Below are 22,301 nucleotides of genomic sequence, written 5' to 3'. Positions count from 1 at the left end.
TCTAGTAGACGCTGCTCATGCACGGTTGTTTACGTGTTTGGGCGGGTTTATGGCATCTCTGAACAGTCAAAGGGACTGATTCTGTGATACAATATCCACAGTCAACGTCTATCTTCAGGAGTTCTGGGAACCGGGGTGATGGAAAACTTTTTTTGATGTGTGTATAACACATAATTATATTACTTATTTTATCCTTATTTGGGCCTGTGTTAAGAATTTCTGTATAGTTTACAGGTGAATAATCAAAGCTATAGGCAGAGTGAATATACTTTACAACCATTTCTTGGTCTTGGTCTTCTGGATTGTTTACTCGTACACTGGTAAACGTTTGTGTATTCTCATCACCTGGCAGACAAACTGCAACGCCATAATTCACAGTATAGCAATTTTTTGTTGGCTATCAGGTAGTGAACACCGCATAAAATTGTCACTCGTTACAGCATAGCACATTGTTAACACTGTTTGTTGGCATTTAATAGACTTAGACAGTCATCCACAGGGGAAACACACCATCCATTCTGCAGTTATAAATCGCAGCCTCCCGCCTGGTGTACCATTTTCTTTAGCCACAGAAGACATGAAAGTTTCTCATAGATTCAAGTCTGGGCACATTATAAATTCGATACGATGGTTACTGATATCTTTGCTCACTTCTGGGCTTGCAGTTTGACACACAAATTTGTTATGTTTCTTACACAACTGAAGATCATTTACGTTTAACTATTCCAGTCATCTTATAGTTGTTCGTAATAATGTCACTGTTTCCTTGGTAGTCTTCGCGCGCGCAGTAGCTGTGGTTTTTAGGTTAGGTAAGTACACATCTCCATTTTGTCGAAAATCTCCGCAAAATCTTGTGTTATATCCACATCCATGAGGTAATAGCGACCAAAAAGGGCTGCTGCCATATTCCAGGCAGTTCAGCTACTAGTACACACATTGTCAATACTATAGAAATTCAGGATCTTTGACTGGTAAGGTGTCAGGTCACAATAACATGACACTTTAAAAAGACGATTTAATTTTAATAGGTTATTCGAAATAGTTGCCTCAAGTGAGATAAATGCAAGTGAATGCAAGTAAATGAAGAATAAAATTTTGGAACTAGAAAGTGAACAGCTTAACTTGAGATATCTAACTTGAGTTACACTCCAATCCAGTGGTTCAACATAGATTAAATAAAGCATAGTATGAAATGGAACAGGGAGAAAAACGTTTAATTTAATGATTGCTTCACAACAATTGCAATATGAAAAGAAATAACTTATCAGATCAGAATACGGAATGATCCACTTTGAAGAAACTGAAACAAAGGTAAAAGATGTGTGGAGTCACCGCCAGACACCACACTTGCTAGGTGGTAGCCTTTAAACCGGCCGCGGTCCGTTAGTATACGTCGGACCCGCGTGTCGCCACTATCAGCGATTGCAGACGGAGCGCCGCCACACGGCAGGTCTAGTCTTGAGAGAGACTCCCCAGTTGTACAGCCGACTTTGCTAGCGATGGTTCACTGTCTACATACGCTCTCATTAGCAGAGACGACAGTTTAGCATACCCTTCAGCTACGTCATTGGCTACGACCTAGCAAGGCGCCATATTCAGTTACTATAATTACTATCTTCAAGAATGTATTCTGAACAGATAATATTGTGAATCATGTACCGCCAAGAGCGACGTTCATCATTAATGGATTAAAGTTAAGTATCAAACTAATTACGTCCGCTTTCTGAATTCTCATTCCTTGTCATGCTCCAGACCTCACGTCAGTATAGTTCTTCCCTCCTCACGCCAGCCTGCGTGAGCTAAAACGCGTGCATTTCGGCCTCCACTCGTAACACGGTGTTGGCTCTTCTGCTAACACAAAAAGATGTATTATTAAATTTTAGAAAACAATAACAAGTAGTAAAACTAACCCTGTTTACCAAGGCCAGCACAAATAATACTAATAAGTTACAAACCAGGCTCAAATCTGATAGACAGAAATGACTTTAATACACACTAACACAGCTCGATATTAAACAGAGATTACTGAGGTTGATTCCATTAGAGAATGTATAAATAAAATTTGAATGAGAACACCCATTTGACTTCAACTGAGATAGGAAAGTTAGTGTGCTGAATACACAACAGATTATGGAAGCAGCTCATAATATTCATTAATTATCAACAGAGCTCACGGCGAATACATAGAAGTAAAATGACATAAGATAATTGAGCAGTGTAAGTTAGGACGACCAGTAACCATCATTTACATGAAACCAGGGTTAGAGTCCACTCTGAATACGATGGCGGGTAGATGCACAGACCGCAGGGAACACATGGGGAGAGTAGTAGTGGTGGGGGTTACGGACAGGCGCTGGAGGGGCAGCGCCGCTATAAACTGAATCCTACACTCGCATTTTTTGTAAATGGTAAGTGGAGCCCCTCCATGTCCAACAGAAAGATCTGTCACCTCAGTTTTCATTAGCAACTAAAAGGAAGTCCACTGAAAATGCAGCGATTTCTTTTCACTTGCTTTGTCAACAATTTGTAACTTTCAGAAAAGCTTCATGAGTGGCGAATTTTGAGTAAAACCTACATGTCGCTCTTGTTGCCATGTTAAAATTTGCTTCTTTTGTCAAAACACAGCGGAATTTACACAGTGTCTCCCCAATGACGTGTTGTGCAGATGCCGTTGCCAGAGAAATCTGAAACAGTGGTTTGTTATGTTTATAGAGTGAGAAACTGAGAAAAAGTAAGGTCAGTAGCTTATTAAAAAAGTACATCATCGGTAGAAAAGAAACGTGTAGTTTCTTCCCCTGCATTGTTCCACAACCCATAGTATTTCTCGTTTATATATGAAGATGGCATCTGTTCTTTAGGACATGTTCGAAAGAACAGAACAGTGCCCGAACTCTTACGGTAATCGGCAAAAAGCCGCGAGTAATGAGTATAATGGGCAGGGGCACTATGAATATTGGGCAGGACAATAAGTTGAGAATGTGGGTCTCACGGGAGGCGCGCCACAGATAAGTCCTTGCAGTCGCACTATAGTCTGTGTCCTTGGTGGCTCAGATGGGTAGAGGGTCTGCCATGCAAGCAGGGGATCCCGGGTTCGAGTCCCAGTTGGGGCATGCATTTTCAGCTGTCCCTGTTGACATATATAAACGCATGTATGCAGCTAGGGGTACTCATTTCATTGTTATTTCTCGTTTCACTTGCTATCGATGATCCCCAAAAGTTACATTCTTTCGGCAAAAAACGTCTGTAGGCCCAGTTAGTGGAACAACACGGCAGATAAAGAAGTTTTGCATTATATCCATATTCGGGCGCTAATGACCGTAGCACTTTTGGGCCCTAAAACCATAACAAAAAAATCCATATTTTAAAATACTCTCCTATTTCTGTCGTCCATTTGCCAAAATCTCATTTTGATATCTCAAACTGTTTATGAAACATCAGGAATGTTCTGGATATTTCATTCTGGATTTATCGCTGGCGAGTCGCGATCGCAAATGAGTGTGCTACGACAGATCAATTTTCTCGAGATTGCTGGCAGATAGCGACCTCCACCCAAGTCTAAAGAAAAATTCGATGTGTTATCTAAATTTTATATGCAGCAACAGATTACGTAATTTGCACCAAACGCAAGATCATAGCTTCCCCCGTTTTTCGTTGCAATTATTTTCGAATTACGCGCAGTGTATTACTTCCATGTGAACATCACAATGACTATGACTATTAACGGAATGATGGGCACACCATCATGAACCTGACACATAAAGCTATAAGTAAGATAGAAATGATTTATTTTCCGAATAGTTTCTATGAAATCGTTTGAGAAAGATTGCAAGGCATGCGCTTCGATTCTGTCATCGTCGATCAGCCAAAGGGTTGCAAACCCTGTCGACCTCCCCTTCCGAACAAACGAATGAACTCGCCCAGTATTTTGGACAAAAGTCGGCCACTGCGCAACGGCCACCATATCCAGCGCACGCCTAAAACACACAGTAGATCGATCCCCACGCCCCAGCAGATAGCGCCACATGTTTTTACAGTCTACACACTACTGCGCGCACGACACATATCCAACAGGCGTCAATGCCAACTATTCGATAATTCCACCTTGTCCATAAATTCTGTAGGCATAAATGGCAGATTAATTACAGGAGCGTCACCCTTAAAAAAGGAAGATGCGGTTCCCTAGAAGCTGACAGAACAAGGTCACCCACTCGCTCGAAATAGTAATCAGTTCCGGCAATTTCTCACAGCGTCCATATCCCACATCACTACCAGTACCTGCTCTTAGATGGCCATCCTCCAGCTACCGATAGTAAATGACAGAGAGAGATGAACTGGCCACTGTTAAGCCAGTGAGACACAACATGAGGATGCCCCCTGGCTAGATGCAAAGCAGGCCGTTGGGTAGCTACTGGCAAAGAGTCTGTATCATGCTTTCGATAACATATCTAACAGTACTCCAGTCAGTCAACCAATTCAACTTTCTATGACAAAGCTACTAGATCTGTATATGTCCCTGAAATGGTTCCCAGTGCTTCCTTGATGATACTTTTCCAGTATTCATCTTGCTATAACGTAAGCCATTCCCTACTAAGAAATTACTGCAGTCAATACTTCATGTGTACAGAAAAAAGAAACTGGAAATGGAAGTTGTACTGGTGAAAACAGTGTCCTTGAATGAAGAATATAAAATGCTACTACAAAAAGAATAAGACACTGTAGATGCGAAAACAAAGTTTAAAAAGTGTTTTAAGCAATATTCAGAGAATACCACTGGGGAATTTAAAGTATCAGCATTTACTATATATACCAATAAAAATTGGTCATAGGTAGGAGTACTCGCACAAAACAGTGGATTCAAAGAGATAGAGGGTACTAGAAAAATCTGTTGTAAACCTCTATTTCCATTTGTATGTGCTTAAAAATGGTGCTAACATTGTATCTAAATGTTTTTGTGTCTTCCTTTTGCATATTGCAACAGAAAAGACGTTTACAGAGTTTAAATTCATGGAATAGCTACGTTTGGCGAGCATTCATTTACTAAAATGTAAATCTTAATGTTCTCTACATAAGTTGCTCAAGAATGTTGAGGAGAAGAGCTGGAAACGCTCATCCAAGAAGACATGGAGAGCTTTAACAATTGTGTAATGAAGAAAGTAGAAGGCAGAATTAAAATCCCTAAATATTGCCAGTCAGAAGAACTGAAGAAAGAAATGGAACTGATTGTTAAGGCCGTACAATTTATGTTTTATAAGAAAATAATTAGGGACATGTTACAATATGATAGGACACCTCCTCCATTTTCATCGAATTACTGGCTGGAGGAAGAATTGGATAATTCAGATGAAGAAATTGACTGTTCAGCTCTTAACTTCATTCAAGCTAGATCATATTCCACAATGATGCTGTCTAAAATGGCATTATCAGCAAAAGATGATAGTTAAAATTAGGCTAGATTGTATTAAAACTGTAGCAACGAAAAAGAAAGGAAGAGCTGTTTTGTTTTTGTAAATGCACATAAATCACTAAACAATTTTTGTGACAAATCTGCATTTCTTATTTTTTACCCCTATGAGAAAACCCAAAAAGTTTTCTATTTACGACAAATACGTGTTTCTTTCAGATGAAAAGTTGTTGAAAGTGGGTAGCGGAAAGCACAGCAACCCATATTTCTGAAAAGTATTTCAAATTGCGTGGCTGGAAGTACTGCATGCTCTGTGCCTTACTGACATGAATTTAGAAGTGTCGTTTGTCCTGTGGAATCTTCTTGTGTGTATTGTATGTTCGTGTTTCAAACGCCTGACAGGATGTATTAATATTCTGAATATTTACAATCTTCCTCAATTACTTCTTGAGTTATATTTACCATTTAGATAAGAACGAATGCTATTCACCCCAGCGGAATATAACCGCCAGTAGGCCTGAGAAAATCGGAAGTAATTAAAAGTGTGCTGGGCTTACAATAAAGTTGGTTACAGTTTGCTGGTGCATAACATGATATATTACAGTCCTCCCACATAAAATGGTGCTTCGTGAGAGAAATCTTTACTAAAAGAAATCTAAACCTCAGGTACCGATAGTTCGTTTATTGTAAGTGTTTTACAGCCCGCCCGGCTAGCCGCGCGGTCTCACGCTCTGCTTCCCGAGCGGGAAGGCGTGCCGGTCCCCGACACGAATCCGCTCGGCGGACAGAGTCGAGGTCCGGTGTGCCGGCCAGCCAGTGGATGGTTTTTAAAGCGGTTTTCCATCACCTCGGCGAATGCGGGCTGGCTCCCGTTATTCCGCCTCAGTTACACTATGTCGACGATTGTTGCACAAACACTGTCTCCATGTACGCGTACACCATCATTACTCTACAATGCAAACATCTGGGGTTACACTCATCTGGTATGAGACGCTCCCGGGGAGGATCCACTGGGGGCCATACCGCACAATAAGCCTGGGTTCAGTGTGGGGCGGCGGAGAGGTGGGGGGACTGCTGTGGCCTGTTGTGAACCGCTGAGGGCTACGACACGGGATGAAGCCTCTCCGTCGTTTCTAAGTCCCCGGTTCAGTACAAAATTCACAAGTGTTTTACAGGCTGTTTTGGATGCAGCCCAAATGCTGTGTCTGTCATTGTGTAGGGTCCAGTACTCGGGGAGCAGGCTGCTTCACTATCATCGGCCTTCAGCAGGTGGTGTATTAGTTTCAGGAGTTAGGAGTAACGTTGACAGGAGGTCCGAGGAAATCGTTGCGCGGCTTAGCACTTTAGACTAGGTATTAAATGATGCTGATAAATCGACTGTTCAGTTTATCTATGGAATTACAGTGTAAATTGACATGATCAGCAAAAAAAGATATATACTTCATACTCTATGGAAACTTTTCGCAGCATAGCAAATTCGAGACATTGAGAAGTGCTGCCTCTGTCCAGACCTTGCTTTAAGTGGGCTCGTTTTATTTACATAACTTACAAGATGGCACTGAATGGATATCAAGGGCGACCGTCCGAGACATCGGTAGATTCAACGACGACTCAACATGTCTGAGGCTGCTATGTGAGTCTGAAACTGTATTAAGAAGAATTACATGCAGAGCGTACTGTTGGGCCGCTTCGTAAAATGAATTATTTAATTATGCATGTATTTAATCTCACAAGATTATGGCCTTCATGGCCTCTCTTTGACGTAGCCAGACATCGTTATCAATAAGAGAGCAGTATGTAATAATAGCGGTGACGTCGACAGTCTGTACTTGGCCGGAAAAGTAGACGATACAGGATTCTTGCAACTGAAGCAGGCTGTAGGAGAAGAGATGGGTGTTTTGGCACACTATGCTAATGGCAGTCAAAATTCTAATCTGACTTGAAATGAACAGCAGAAACCTTCTCGAAGTACAGCAAAGCAAGAATCAATACCGGAAAGATACACTCCAGTGTCGAACTGACAGCCTGCACAATGAAGCACTGCATAGGCAATCTTTGAAGAAGATCGAAGGTAAAATAGGAAAATTAAAGATCTAGTGTTGGATGGCCAACAGAAAGAAGCCTAAAGAAAGAAAATGAAGGAATGCCGGACTTTCATTCGGCAGGACGGCGGTTCAAAACCGCGTCCGACCATTCTGTCTTAGGTTCCCCTACAACCCTTATAGCAAATGCCTCGCTGGTTCCTTTGAAAGGTCACAGCTTATTTCTTTCCCCAGCTTTGAAATGACCCGCGCTAATACTCGTTCTCTAATGACATCGTTGTCGACGGAACGTTGCACCACAATCATCCTACCCCCCTTCCGTAGAAGCACTGACTTTTGCTGTACGAGAAGAAGCTATAGACCTAATGCAATTAAAACCAGACGCGTGAACTCTGCAGAAAACCAAAAGCATAGTCTTTGCAAAGAAGCTGAGGAAACAGACGACTACAACTGTGAAAACATCACTCAGACCGATTGCCAGGAGAGATACAATGCTTCGATACGAGGGATCAACTACACCTTATGCGAAAATTACCATCCGTGGATGGCAAGGAGGACAAACCAGAAGAAGTTTTAAAGTATATTAAGAACTGCCTTGACTGTAATAAAATACTTATTTCCAATTGTTACTGGTTTCGGTCAGAAAGTGATCATGTTCAGGCCGTTTATACTGAAATATGAACACAGATTTAATTTACGGGGATGTCTGATAATAGCAGTAACAGATAAAATACATTATGTTGTTGTTGTTGTTGTGGTCTTCAGTCCTGTGAATGGTTTGATGCAGCTCTCCATGCTACCCTATCCTGTGCAAGCTTCTTCATCTCCCAGTACTTATTGCAACCTACACCCTTAGTGTATTCATGTCTTGGTCTCCCTCCGTGCTCCCCTCCAATGCTAAATTTGTGATCCCTTGATGGCTCAGAACATGTCCTACCAACCGGTCCCTTCTTCTTGTCAAGTTGTGCCACAAACTCCTCTTCTCCCCAATTCTATTCAGTACCTCCTCATTAGTTATCTGATCTACCCATCCAATATTCAGCATTCTTCTGTAGCACCACATTTCGAAAGCTTCTATTCTCTTCTTGTCCAAACTATTTATCGTCCACGTTTCACTTCCATACGTGGCTACACTCCATACAAATACTTTCAGAAACGACTTCCTGGCACTTAAATCTATACACGATGTTAACAAATTGCTCTTCTTCAGAAACGCTTTCCTTGCCATTACCAGTCTACATTTCATATTTTCTCTACTTCGACCATCATCAGTTAGTTTGCTCCCCAAATAGAAAAACTCCTTCACTACTTTAAGTGCCTCATCTCCTAATCTAGTTCCCTCAGCATCACCCGACTTAATTCGACTACATTCCATCATCCTCGTTTTGCTTTTGTTGATGTCCATCTTATATCCTCCTTTCAAGACACTGTCCATTCCGTTCAACAGCTCTTCCAAGTCCTTTGCTGTGTTTGACAGAATTACAATGTCATCGCCGAACCTCAAAGTTTTTATTTCTTCTCTATGGATTTTAATACCTACTCCGAATTTTTCTTTTGTTTCCTTTACTGCTTGCTCAATATACAGATTGAATAACATCGGGGAGAGGCTACAACCCTGTCTCACTCCCTTCCCAACCACTGCTTCCCTTTCATGTCCCTCGACTATTATAACTGCCATCTGGTTTCTGTGCAAATTGTAAATAGCTTTTCGCTCCCTGTATTTTATCCCTGCCACCTTTAGAATTTGAAAGAGAGTATTTCAGTCAACATTGTCAAAAGCTTTCTCTAAGTCTACAAATGCTAGAAACGTAGGTTTAACTTTCCTTAATCTTTCTTCTAAGGTAAGTCGTAAGGTCAGCATTGCCTCACGTGTTCCAATATTTCTACTAAATCCAAACTCATCTTCCCCGAGGCCGGCTTCTACCAGTTTTTCCATTCGTCTGTAAAGAATTCGTGTTAGTATTTGCAGCTGTGGCTTATTAAACTGATAGTTCGGTAATTTTCACATATGTCAACACCTGATATGTGACAAAAAATAAAAGAATAAAATATACACATGATGGCAGGCGGCTAGAGTGAGAGCAGCAGGTGTTGTTGACTCCACGAACGTTGAATACTGTGGAGAGAAACTTAGTCGTTGCTTAAATATAGGACGCTCCTCCCTCTGCAAGAAAATTACGTCAGCGATAGTCTTTCAGCCACACGGGGCGTAAAACAGTTGTTATAATGAAGTATATGCAGAATTGTTACACAAAGACTGGTAAAAAATCAAGAAAGAAGTACATTTCATTATATAAAATACCTGCTATAAACAGCATTTTGACAATTTTATAAAAATGTGTAAAGGAGACATAACCTATAAAAATCAATTGAATTTTCTTATTTTAGAAACACTGCGACTCTTTTAGCTGAAAAATTTCAACAATCTAGGTCGCATAAAATATTCTTTTTATTTAAGCCAATCGGTTTAGACAGACTTTGCTGCCCTCTTCAGGTCTTGAAAATCTTTTTGTTGTGAAACGTGTTTATTTTACATTGAATCTCACGCCAAGTTGTCAAGTCGATACAAATCAGCACATTATAAAAGGTTTGTCATAAATGAAGCATTTAAAAACATTAAGCACTTTGTGCAAAGGGACATATCCATACGTATATCACTCACAGATTCTTTTTACATCACAAAAACAAAGTACGCAGTATCACATCTCTTTGCATAAGCTGAATACATTCTAAACAGTGTAACTCCTCTTTGATCTGCGTACAACGTTCCTTATACGCCGTTTAATATGGATTACGGAATAATTATGACAGACCATTTCTAATGTGCTGATTTTTATTCAGTTGACAACTTAGCGTGAGGTTCAATGGAAAATGAGAATATTATACAACAAAAAGATTTTTAAGACCTGTAGATGACAGCGAAACCTGTCTAAACCGGTTGTCTTAAATAAAGACATATTTTATGCTATCTAGGCTACTGAATGTTTTTTAACAATAATAATTGATTGTGAGAACTTTGATGGCCATCTGAGGAGATCTGTCGAAAACTCGTACATCGTATGCCAGCAAAGACAGAGGTTGAGCGACACCAATGGTTCCCATGGCGACGGCGATGGCATATGCACCATCCAGCTAAAGATGATTTCGGAGCTGCTACGACGAGTGGTTGTTAAATACGTGTTGGCATACAGGCAGACTTGTAGAAATACATGCCAGGTATTGTAGACCGCTCTTAGATGGTAGTGCCAGAGAAAGTACTTGAACGGCACCGTCATTTACCACAGAAGCGGAGTGGAAATGTCAGTGTGACGTTTCACCAGAAGACGAAATCGATTAGCTGTTACACAATAGGGTGGCATGTAAGTAATTCAACTGTCGTAATGTACGTCAGATCTCCCAGATGACAGGGAGCAAATATGACAAGTAACATAGGGTATATTATATCTAATGCTTGGAAAAATATGTTACATCAAAGGAAACCACGGCACAAAATATCACTGATCGATCGAGATAGTCAAAACATAAAACAAAGAGCACAAACAATCGAAATTTGAAAGATACTGCGAAAATAGTTGTTAACAGCTATGAACATGAAATTCCTTAAAATAGTCGTACATAATGTCACAGGTACGGAAATGTATGTTACTTCATTGTGATACAGTATATTATGGACCCATCTACGTAGTCATAAATGTAAAACAAATGTGCAAGCAGTCAGATGTTAAAAGATACTGCGATTATAGTTGTATACAGTCATAAAAAACATAACATAGCAATACACATGAAGCTACAATTATTACTTGAAAACATAAAAAAGAGAAAAAAACGAACAGATATAAAACAGTGTTCTTTAATAGACATAGATACATTTTGTGTGACTATTCTGTTTGCATCTTATTGTGATAATTGTTTTACGTCTTGTAGGCCTGATCGGCTATCGCTGACGTAAATAAGTTGCACTGGGCGGAGTATCGCTTGTTTCAGAAACAACTACTTTGAAACTTGCTGGCAGATTAATACTGAGATTCTAACTCAGCGCCTTTCGCCTTTCGCGGGCAAGTGCTCTACCATCTCTTTTTTTTTTTTGTTGATCTACTTTTGTTCGTTGTTGTTCTTTCTATTTGTTTGCGGCGGACGTCCCATAACGCTTGTTCAAATTCATTTTTGATCCATTAACTCAGTTTTTTTATTACAGAGGGCAGCTAACCCTCTGACCGAACACGCAGAGCTACCGTACCGCCTGCCATCTGAGGTACCCAAGCACTTGCCTGCGAAAGGCAAAGGTCCCGAGTTCGGGTCTCGGTCCCGCACACGATCTTAATCTGCCAGGAAGTTTCATACCAGCGCACACTCCACTGCAGAGTGAAAAGTTCATTCTGCAACAACTACGTTGTCACCTTAGCAGATGATGCTCGTGGAGCCATAACACCTACTCCATTCACCGCCACCGCCTTCCATCATAAGTATATAATTTCTTGTTTTAATTTTTGTTATATATCATGTATTTTATACGTCAATATTACTATCACACATCCCCTAAATCATTCTGTGTTCATATTTCAGTATAAATGCTCTGAAGATAGTCCCATTCTGACCGAAACCGGTAAACGTTGTCCATAAATATTTTATTGGGGTGAAGACTGTTTTTAATCCATTTTAAAGCATTCTGAACAAGAATGCTATTTCTACACGAGAAATTTTCTCAGTGATTACGAGAAAAAGTTGTCTATATCTGGCATACCAAAATACTGTGGGACGTATGACCTCTGGCCGAACACAGTACACCAGACAACTTTGGGGAAAGGGAAACTGCAGATCATCGACATTGTCATCCCTGGTGATACCAGAATCGCCGTGAAATCACTTGAAATGTTTGCCAGGTACGAGAAGTTGAAAATCAAACTGCAGCGACTCAGTGAAAGTGCTTTCAGTGGTTCTCGGCACACTATGAGCAGTGCCAAAAGATATTAGTTGGCCTTTGAAAACAAAAAAAATTTTAATCATAAAATATCCATCAGAAAACTACAAAAACCGCACGAATACACCACGAAGTTCTGAACACTTGCAAAGTGTCCGGGCAGTGATATAATACGAAATACAGTGATTACTTTTGTAATAACAGTAGTAATAATAGTAATAACAAAAATAGAACGAAAGCGCATCAACAGTAAATAAAAATAAAAATAATGGTAATGCATAAAGTAACTAATAGAAGTCATTTAAGAAATGCCATTCTAGTTAAACAGCGTTACGTAATTTCCTTGTTACTTTTTCTTTCGAATATAAATGGTAGCAGCATAGAAAGGATCAGATCTGAAGAAAACTTGACTCATCTGATGGAAGAGCTATAAATAAAAAGTGTACACTTAGTAGATAAGATGGAGGAAACGGAACAGAAATACACGGAAACGAGGATAATGTTGTAAGTGTGGCAGAAACACTGTTGGTCAGAAGGAAGAGGGATTTTATACGCCGTGAACAAAATTACACCAATAGTAATAGGTAAAACCTTATCTCTTCTAGAATGCAGAGTGATTTTGGATACGACAGATATTCCTAGACACACTTTTGGGCATAAGGAAGAGGGATTTTATGCGCCGAGAACAAAATTACGCAAATAGTTACAGGTAAACCTTTATCTCTTCTAGATTGCAGAGTGATTTTGGATACGACAGATGTTCCTAGAGAGTTTTGTTACAGAGACATATGGTTAAAATGGAAGCGAAGATGGAGAAATGTTTACCCTTCTGCATAGGTATACTCAAGATACTGGATGTACCAGATACTGTACACTAGGTACATGGTATATGAGGGAACGTGCAGAGGACACCGGCGGCTAAGATACACATGAATTAAACAGAAGGCATGGAAATCGCATCCACCCTAACTCAGCGTAGGAAGGATAGGCGTGGTCAAACAATCTTGCAAATGTCACCACGATCTTTTTTAGCATGATTGAAAACAAGTAAAAGTGGTTCAAATGGCTCTGAGCACTATGGGACTTAACATCTGTGGTCATCAGTCCCCTAGAACCCAGAACCACTTAAACCTAACTAACCTAAGGACATCACACACATCCATGCCCGAGGCAGGATTCGAACCTGCGACCGTAGCAGTCGCGCGGTTCCGGACTGAGCGCCTAGAACCGCTAGACCACCGCGGCCGGCGAAAACAGGTAACTTTGTAGACAAATATAGACTTCGTTCAGTACATTACAGCAGTTGGCACAAGTAATAATATAATTTTTAGGTCTGCCAGTGATGAAATCAAGCCCACTGCTTAAAGTAATCTGCCTGATTGCAATTTATTCCACTTAAGTCCGTTATTGGTAATTAACAAAACCAGTTAACTCAGATAAGCTGCGGAATTTTCATATGACCTACCAAATCTCTCGCTACGTAAAGGCTTAGCATTTTTACGCAAAATACGATAATTTACATTATTTTTTCCCAGGGAGATTCCCATGTCAAGATTTATTGTATTTCTTGTACATGATATGCATTCATGGTGCACCAAATGTCACCGGAAGTAATGTACACAGAAGCAATATGCAACATCCCCCCCCCCCCAAAAAAAAAGAAAGTGAACGTGCTAATAATGTAGCATGGAAATAAATTTGTGTCCTATAGGTCTTATTGTCTTATCTTCCACAACATGTAGTGTATGCATACAAACACACAAACTCTATCTCTCTCTCTCTCTCTGTCTCTCTCTATCACATACACACACACACACACACACACACACACACAGAGAGAGAGAGAGAGAGAGAGAGAGAGAGAGAGAGAGAAATACCAATACACAAACGCCACTTGGACACATGTAATTTCACTTCAGACTGGTTGTCGTTGTTTAACCACGATCGACCGATTCGTAATAACAGAATTGTAACTTCAGTCAAGGTGATAGGAAACAGCGGTTATTTGTCAGAACGTCGGGCCCAATGGTCTAGTTGTAAAGAGCGTACGTGGAAACTACGACGCCACGGAATCGAATCCCGATCACAGTGCAGAATACCAGGTGCACCGGTATGAAATGAGCGTTATTTTGTGAAAATGAAACACTAATTTTGAATTAAAAAGTAAAAACATTTTATTCAAAGTACTGACCATTGCTTTGTATACATTTTGACCACCTTTCTGGCAATTTGTGGACACCACGCCAACAGAAATGTTCGTCTTTTGAAGCAAACCAATCACAAACCCAATTTTCGACTTCTACGTAGGAATCGAAGTGTTCCTCAGCCAATGCGTGTCCCATTGATGAAACGAAATGGTAGTCGGAAGGGGCCAAGTCTGGTGAATACGGCGGGTGGAGTAGCATCTCCCAGCAAAGTGTTTTGATTGTATCCTGAACCAGTTTTGCTTTGTGTGCAGGTGCATTGTCGTGTAAAAAAATTACTTTACCATTTCTTCTGGCCCATTCTGGTCTTTTTTCGATCAATGCATAGTTCAAATTGATCATTCGTTGTCTGTAGCGATTAGTATTCACAGTTTCACCGGGTTTTAGAAGCTCATGATACACCACACCTTTCTGATCCCACCAAACACAGAGCATTGTCTTCTTGCCAAACCGATCTGGTTTTTCAGTCAATATTGATGGTTGTCCCGGATTAACCCATGATTTTTCCCGTTTAGGATTCTTAAAATAAATCCATTTTTCATCGCCAGTAACAATTCGATGCAAAATTGATTTTCTTTCGTGTCTTTGAAGTACAATTTGACAAATGGTTTTTCGGTTTTCCATCTGTCTTTCATTCAATTCATGTGGCACCCATTTTCTACACTTTTGGATCTTTCCCATAGCTTTCCAACGGTCAGAAATTGTTTGTTGTGCAACATTTAGCATTGTTGTCATTTGCTTATGACTCAAAGTATCATCTTCATCCAATATTGCTTGCAATTCGGCGTCTTTGAACTTTTTGGTGGTCTTCCACGTTCTTCATTTCATATATCAAAATCATTATTTCTGAACCGTTGAAACCATCTTTTGTATGTTGCTTCTAATAGAGCATAATCACCATATGCCTCAAGCATTCGATGCGACTCTGCAGCACTTTTTTTCAAATGAAAATAAAAAATTAATGCTTTCCGCAAATCATCACTTTTTGGTACAAAATTCGACATTGTTAACACGATGAAAACATATGATGTTGTTTGTTCCATAACTTGATGTATACTAAATGTCTTTGACAGATGTCATACCAACCAAACAAAAAAAAATTAAGGCTCGCTCACAACAAATGTTCCCTATCGACACATTTGTATCTTAACGCTCATTTCATTCCGGTATACCTGGTACATCAGTATGGCTTTAATCTAGCCTTTACCACTTTATGATGTGAAGGTTCGCCACAATGTGGTACGGATTTTAGCCTAAACTGTAGGTCCACTTTTCCCGCTAAGATTTATGAGGTAGATGAGGGTTGTGGTGCGTCCAATTGAAAGGCCTTTGAGTCAGAACGACAACCTACGTGTTAGTCGGCATTGACCTATATAAATTTCGTTCACAGAGATATCATTATTTTTCATCCGTCAAAGAAGACCTCTGGTCGCCACTTTGCATAATACATATTTTAAACATAAATCAGTCTTTAAGACTCAATAATTGCTTTCACCCAGGCCTTATTTTGAGGTTATAAATTACATGAACTCGTACTAGGAGCCGTAGCGTGAACTGGTATTATATGCGAGATCTGCTCATGCCCTTTTGCCATAGGATCGACGAATACGCGCGAATTTGCGTTATGCTGGTGGAGGGGATTATTATGAGACGGAATCTTCGTCGCTTCTGCTTCACGTAACTGTGAACATACAGGGTGACAATTATTGAACTATACAAAAAGAAAAACAAATTAATTACAAACTGCGGCGTGCAAACACTTTATTCAATATGTAAAAGTCACTACAGATATTCGGATTTAGTTTACGACATGTTCGATATGCCTGCCATCACTGTCGATGACGTGGTGCAGACGAATTGCGAAGTTCTTCACGACCCGCTAAAGTGTCGGAAGATCGATGTTGCCGATGGCCTCCTGAATGGCTGTTTTCAGCTCGGCAATAGTCTTGGGGTTATTGCTGTACACCCTGTCTTTAATATAGCCCTACAAATAGGAGTCGCATGTGTTCTGATCCAGACAATATGGCGGCCAGTCGAGGCCCATGCCAGTGGCCTCTTGGTTCACCAGAGCCAGAATGCGGTCCCCAAAGTGCTCCTCCAGGATACCAAACGCTCTCCTGCTTCGAAGAGGTAGAGTTCCGTCTTGCATTAACCACATCTTGTCGAAATCATGGGGTAATGGAGATGAAATCATCTTCCAAAACCTTCACATGTCATTCGGTAGTCGCCATCCAATCAAGGAATATCGCAGATAATATTCCGTGACCTTATTGCACATCACACAGTCACCCATTGAAGATGAAGAGACTTCACGATCGCGAAACGCGGAAATTCTGTCCCCAAATGCGCCAGTTTTGCTGATTGACGAATCCAGCCAAATAAAAGTGTACTTCGTCGTTAAACCAAACCATATTCACATCAAAGTCCTGTTCGTCAGTTCTATAGACAATAGTGTTGGCGAAACTCAACTGCTGTTCCACGGCCCTGGGGCTTAACGGCTGATGCGACTGAATTTTGTTGGGGAAGAATCGCTGGTCTTCGACAACGATTTGTCGCAGTGCCTCCCTGTTGATTCCCTCCTGTTGAGCATCTCGTCTGATCGGTTTTCTGGGGACACAGCGCGTGTCTTCTAGATGTTTTCAGGCGTTTTCACCCTTTTTGGACGAGCGACCACATCATGAACACTACCCGTTCTCTCAAACTTGCCACTCAAAGTCTTGATAGTTGGGGCACTTGGACCGGTTGTCTTCAGCTTGAACTTGGTCGCCAACTTCCTTTGAGCCGCAGTTGGGCTGGTATCGCTCGTATAGTAGGCCTTCACAAGCCTACACGATCAGGCATGCTGCATCGCGACATTTTCACGTGCAAATGGCCGACAAAAACAAGGCACGCGCGCATGCGCATACCAATTCCCATCATGCCCCGCTGCCGAATGTGCAGTTGGAACGTCCTAACGCAAACCGTTCAGAAGTTATGACGATTTTATTTCATATAGTTCAATAACTGTGGCCCTGTAGGTCACTAATGTTTCACAGTAGCAGACCATCAAAGTTTCATTCTTTTCCAGACAATCAGTTAGGATGCTACAGTGACACGAATAGCTGCCATCACATTTCCCGTCGATAAAATGAATTCCATTGCATTGTGGTGGGCGTTTGCAATCACCGACCTATTTTTGGCCTGCAGTTTTCTCTCTGCGATATATAGTATAACTGACTCACTAATCCGAATTGTCGTTATGTGAGTCTACGTTCCGCGATAACATGAACATTGTCAATGTATTCATAGGAAAGTTCAGTCGAGCATACAAAACGTGCCACAGCTACAGTTGTAAGCCCTGTTACCCCGCGCTAACGACTGCTGGTTTTGGACACAACTATATCGTACGTAAGTTGCACATGCATATCGAGTGAGATCTCCAGTTTTAAATTCTTTTATCCAGTAATAATATTCTTTAGTGCTGATAGAATGTTTCTGGGACTACCACCAAATCAGTCTGTACATAGGTCGCAGTTCACTTTTTACTTATAAAAGCATTTGATCATTTCACGAAAACCATATATATGTCCATTCTTTCGAAACTTGCGTTTCACAACGACACTGTACATTGTTTCTGTTCGGATCTTTCAACAAAGCCTTTACAGTGACGACGTTTACAACTACAGTCACGGCAATCAAATTTTTTACATCATAGAAACTTACCACGCTTACCTATATATCAACATAGTAACGATTATCTACAATTTTTAATAATTGTTGCGTATTCTTGTGACTTTTGGGTGAGATGTATCCCAATGTTGTAACAAAAAAGCCTAACCATTCATCATTGTTTTAAAAGTAACATGTGATTATTTTTTTAAATATGTATTTTTAACTGATTTATTTAAATAGATTTTAATCAATAACAATATGAAGTTGAAATTTTGGTAGCAATGGTGTTAGGTGTTAGTAACTGCAATGACAAGTCCATTGGATCTTCGTGTTCTTGCATGGATGGTGCCAAAATTTATAAACATCTAGAATCAATAAGTTGCACCCAATGTACAGATTACTGATAACCTTACCCATTGATGAAGAACGTCTGAGACTGGAAGAAGGCGTGTTGTCATTTCAAACATTTGAAAGATGATCCTCAATTCCGACAACGAATCAGAAAAGACTGAGAGTGAGAGAGGGTCTTCAGTGTCCTTCAAGGTGGTTTTTTACTCTTAGGAATTAAAGGGACCCACATTCCAAATCTGCGTCAGCGAACATGCTGGAAAAGTGCATTAAGTTAGGCTGTTCAATTTCTTTAATCAGTGGCCTTGATTTATTTACTTGATGTCTCGGATGATGTCACTAAAGAACAATTTGAGATCTTTCATGAAGACATCAAAGTCAATACGAGACGGTTTCAAGACCACTGGAGTCGCAGCATGATGGGAGATAACAGTTGATCTCTTCACTGAAACGAGAATTTTTTGTTGTAGCCTTCAATCCGATGTCTCACTTGATTTAGCTCTCCAGTGTTATCTACCCACCACAAAACTCTTTTGTCTGCATAACAGCTGCGATCTAAGTCTATTTGAGCCTGTGGGAACAATCGCTCGACCAGTGGAGTGTTATGTATGGTTGTGTATGTTGTATTTGAATTTTGTATTTGTATAGAACTGGGGACCTAGAAACGACGGAGAGGCTTCGTCCCGCCGTAGCCCTCAGTGGTTCACGACCCCACAACAGACCACAGCAGTCCACTCACCCCACCGCCGCCCCACACCGAACCCAGGGTTGTTGTGCGGTTCGGCCCCCCGTAGACCACCACCCCCCCCCCCCCCCCCTTCCGGGAATGTCTCATTTCAGACGAGTGTAACCCCAGTGTTTGCGTGGTAGAGCAGCAATCGCCGACATAACTGAGGTGGAATAAGGGGGACCAGCCCGCATTGGATGAGGCAGATGGAAAACCGCCTTAGAAACCATCCACAGGCTGGCCAGCACACAGGATCTCGACACTAATCCGCCGGGCTGATTCGTGCCGGGGACCGATACGCCTCCCGGGAAGCAGTGCATTAGACCGCACGGCTAGCCCGGCGTGCTGTAATGTATGTTACCTGTGGCACATTTTGTTATCTTTGTTGCACTCGCTTTGTTTTTGTGTACAGATCTGTTTGTTAATGTAACGTGGGTTTTCCGCTGTGTCCAGTAAAGTGATTTTGTACGTTAAATGTTGTATTCTTGATTCATGGGGGGTATCAGACTTCCCCACAGGCCTGTTTGCTCTGTCCATATTCTCCCACATTCCCCTCCACTATCTAGTTGACAACACGTTGATGTATCAGGATATGTCCTGTCAACTGTCCATTCTTTTAGTTGAGTTGTCCCATAATATTTTTTCCTCGTCGATTCGATTCAGTACATCCTCATTCACTATTCGATCTAGCCATCTAATCGTCATATTTCTACTGAAGCGACACAGGTAGATAGCTTGTATATTCTTCTTGTGTGCGCTGTTAACCGTCCACGTTTCGCTTCCGTATAAGGCTACAGGCTGGACAAATATCTTCACAAAAGACTTCCTACTCGGAACGTATAACTAGTAATTTATTGGGAACAAAGCGATGTTAGATACTTTACGGACAAGGGGGAAAGGAAATGTAAGCTAATGGACATCAGTATTTAGTTACAATGTCGGGTTAACAGATACGAGTTTTCCTATTTATAATTAAATGAAGTATTGTAAAATTAATATTCTTAAATCCCAGACACAAGCGTTTGGCAAATTTTCTAGTCTATAACGAAGTAAAATTTTGATAAATCTACACATTCATCTGCTCTCACATGTATTCCATGTAGATGTAGATGATCTGAATAAATTTATTTGCTTCGATCGCTATATAACGAAGTAGTTGCATACAAGGTTTCAGGTGTCTGAATGTACCAACAGTCTTGCCTCACTGAACACACAGCTTTCCTCCCAGCCAGAGAAACTCAGCAGCTTTGAGCACAGTTGGTACTGGGATAGGTGTTCGCCTGGGTGCCCGGGCTACCTTTGTTCAGTTTGGTTGATTTGGGGGAAGGGGGCCAAAGAGCGAAGTTCAAAAATGGCTCTGACCACTATGGGACTTAACATCTGAGGTCATCAGTCCGATAGAACTTAGAATTACTTAAACCTAACTAACCTAAGGACATCACACGCATCCACGCCTGAGGCAGGACTCGAACCTGCGACCGTAGCGGTCGCGCGGTTGCAGACTGAAGCCCCTAGAGCCGCTCGGCCACGTCGGCCGGCAACATTGAAGTCAACGGTCCCATCGGATTAGGGAAGGATGGGTAAGCAAATCGGCAGTGCCCTTTCAAAGGAACCATCCCGGCATTTGCCTGAAGTGATTCAGGGAAATCACGAAAAACCTAAATCAGGATGGCCGGACGCGGGCTTCAACCGTCGTCTTCCCGAATGCGAGTCCAGTGTGCCCGGCGATTGCTCAGTGACACGGAAGTCGGGGAAGTAGCATCACACTGAAAGGCTGGCGCTACTGCCATATGGGACTATTATTATCAATGAACTACTATTTTCAGATGAGACAGTAGAGAGTAATGCGTTTTGTATCGTGAAGTGCGTTGAGTGGCAATCAGTAAGGATTCATAGAAGAAATCAACCTATCAAGACGCAATTTTAAAGACTCGATAATACGCTGATTGCTGTATTCCCTCATTGGTTACGTGTCAGGGCGTGCTTTGTGATACACATTGGGTTAGTGGTTATCATCTGAGGATGTAGGTTCCATAGGTGAAACCAGTGAATTAACTGCTCCTTTATAGAGCAAGCAAAACAAGTACATCTATTGAAAAGTGTATGTCATTGAAAATGAAATCTAGGTCATACAAAAAGTAATAATTTTTTTGTTTATTTATGTAATCGTTCGTTTGGTGCACACCGCCATTAGCTCGTAGTCGGAGTTATGGCTCCACACGTCGAGATCCTTATACTTTGCGCCAGAGGTGGTCCATCGTGATAGCACACCGGCGTGGAGCCAGCGATTTCCCAAACAGCTGCCTCCTGGGCGACAAAAGCGGGACAAAAGGTCAAGTGGCGCGGCGACAGCTGGCGCCAGCTGCCGGGGCGCGGCTTTATTGCGCAGTGTGGCCACACCGCAGCCAGAAATAAACGCGCCCATGCCAAGGGGAACACACAGCCAGCTGGTCGCACAGTTCGCAGCTCCACTGGCTCCGAGAGCCTCGCTGGGTCCGCTACCACCTAGCTGTTAACCCAGTTACGGAATGAAAATATCGCGCAAAGGGATTACCGACACCTGTCGGTTTATTAACAGTATGTTGTAAACAAGTTAACACGGGTGGTTTCACCGCTGTATGCGGTGTCGCGCGGGAGCCGCTACTGGCGAGGCCTGCAGTGATCGCCGGTGGCGCACCGACCCGCTCCCCAGACTCCGGCACGTGGCTTGGAGGGCTGAAACGAAATACACTTTAAGGCTAGGCGCAAATTGAGATGCGTATAGCACGTGTGACGTGACACTACAGCGCGACACGCACGTGCCGCACGGGTGCAGCGCATATTGCGACGCGTACACCGTACTTCGCACGCGCCGACTGGCGACGCTCTGCGCTGACAGAACCGAAGCGCGCGCAACCTGTTATCTTTCTCAAATGATTTTAAAGAAACTATTCACTAAAAATATATGATTTTTGCCTTACTTGTAGCGTTGTATGTCAGCTTCGTGGCGAAATGCTCACCACCTCGCTAA

The sequence above is a fragment of the Schistocerca serialis genome, chromosome 8, assembly GCF_023864345.2.
Source record: "Schistocerca serialis cubense isolate TAMUIC-IGC-003099 chromosome 8, iqSchSeri2.2, whole genome shotgun sequence".
NCBI lineage: Eukaryota > Metazoa > Arthropoda > Insecta > Orthoptera > Acrididae > Schistocerca > Schistocerca serialis.
This window is presented reverse-complemented; position numbering follows the sequence as displayed.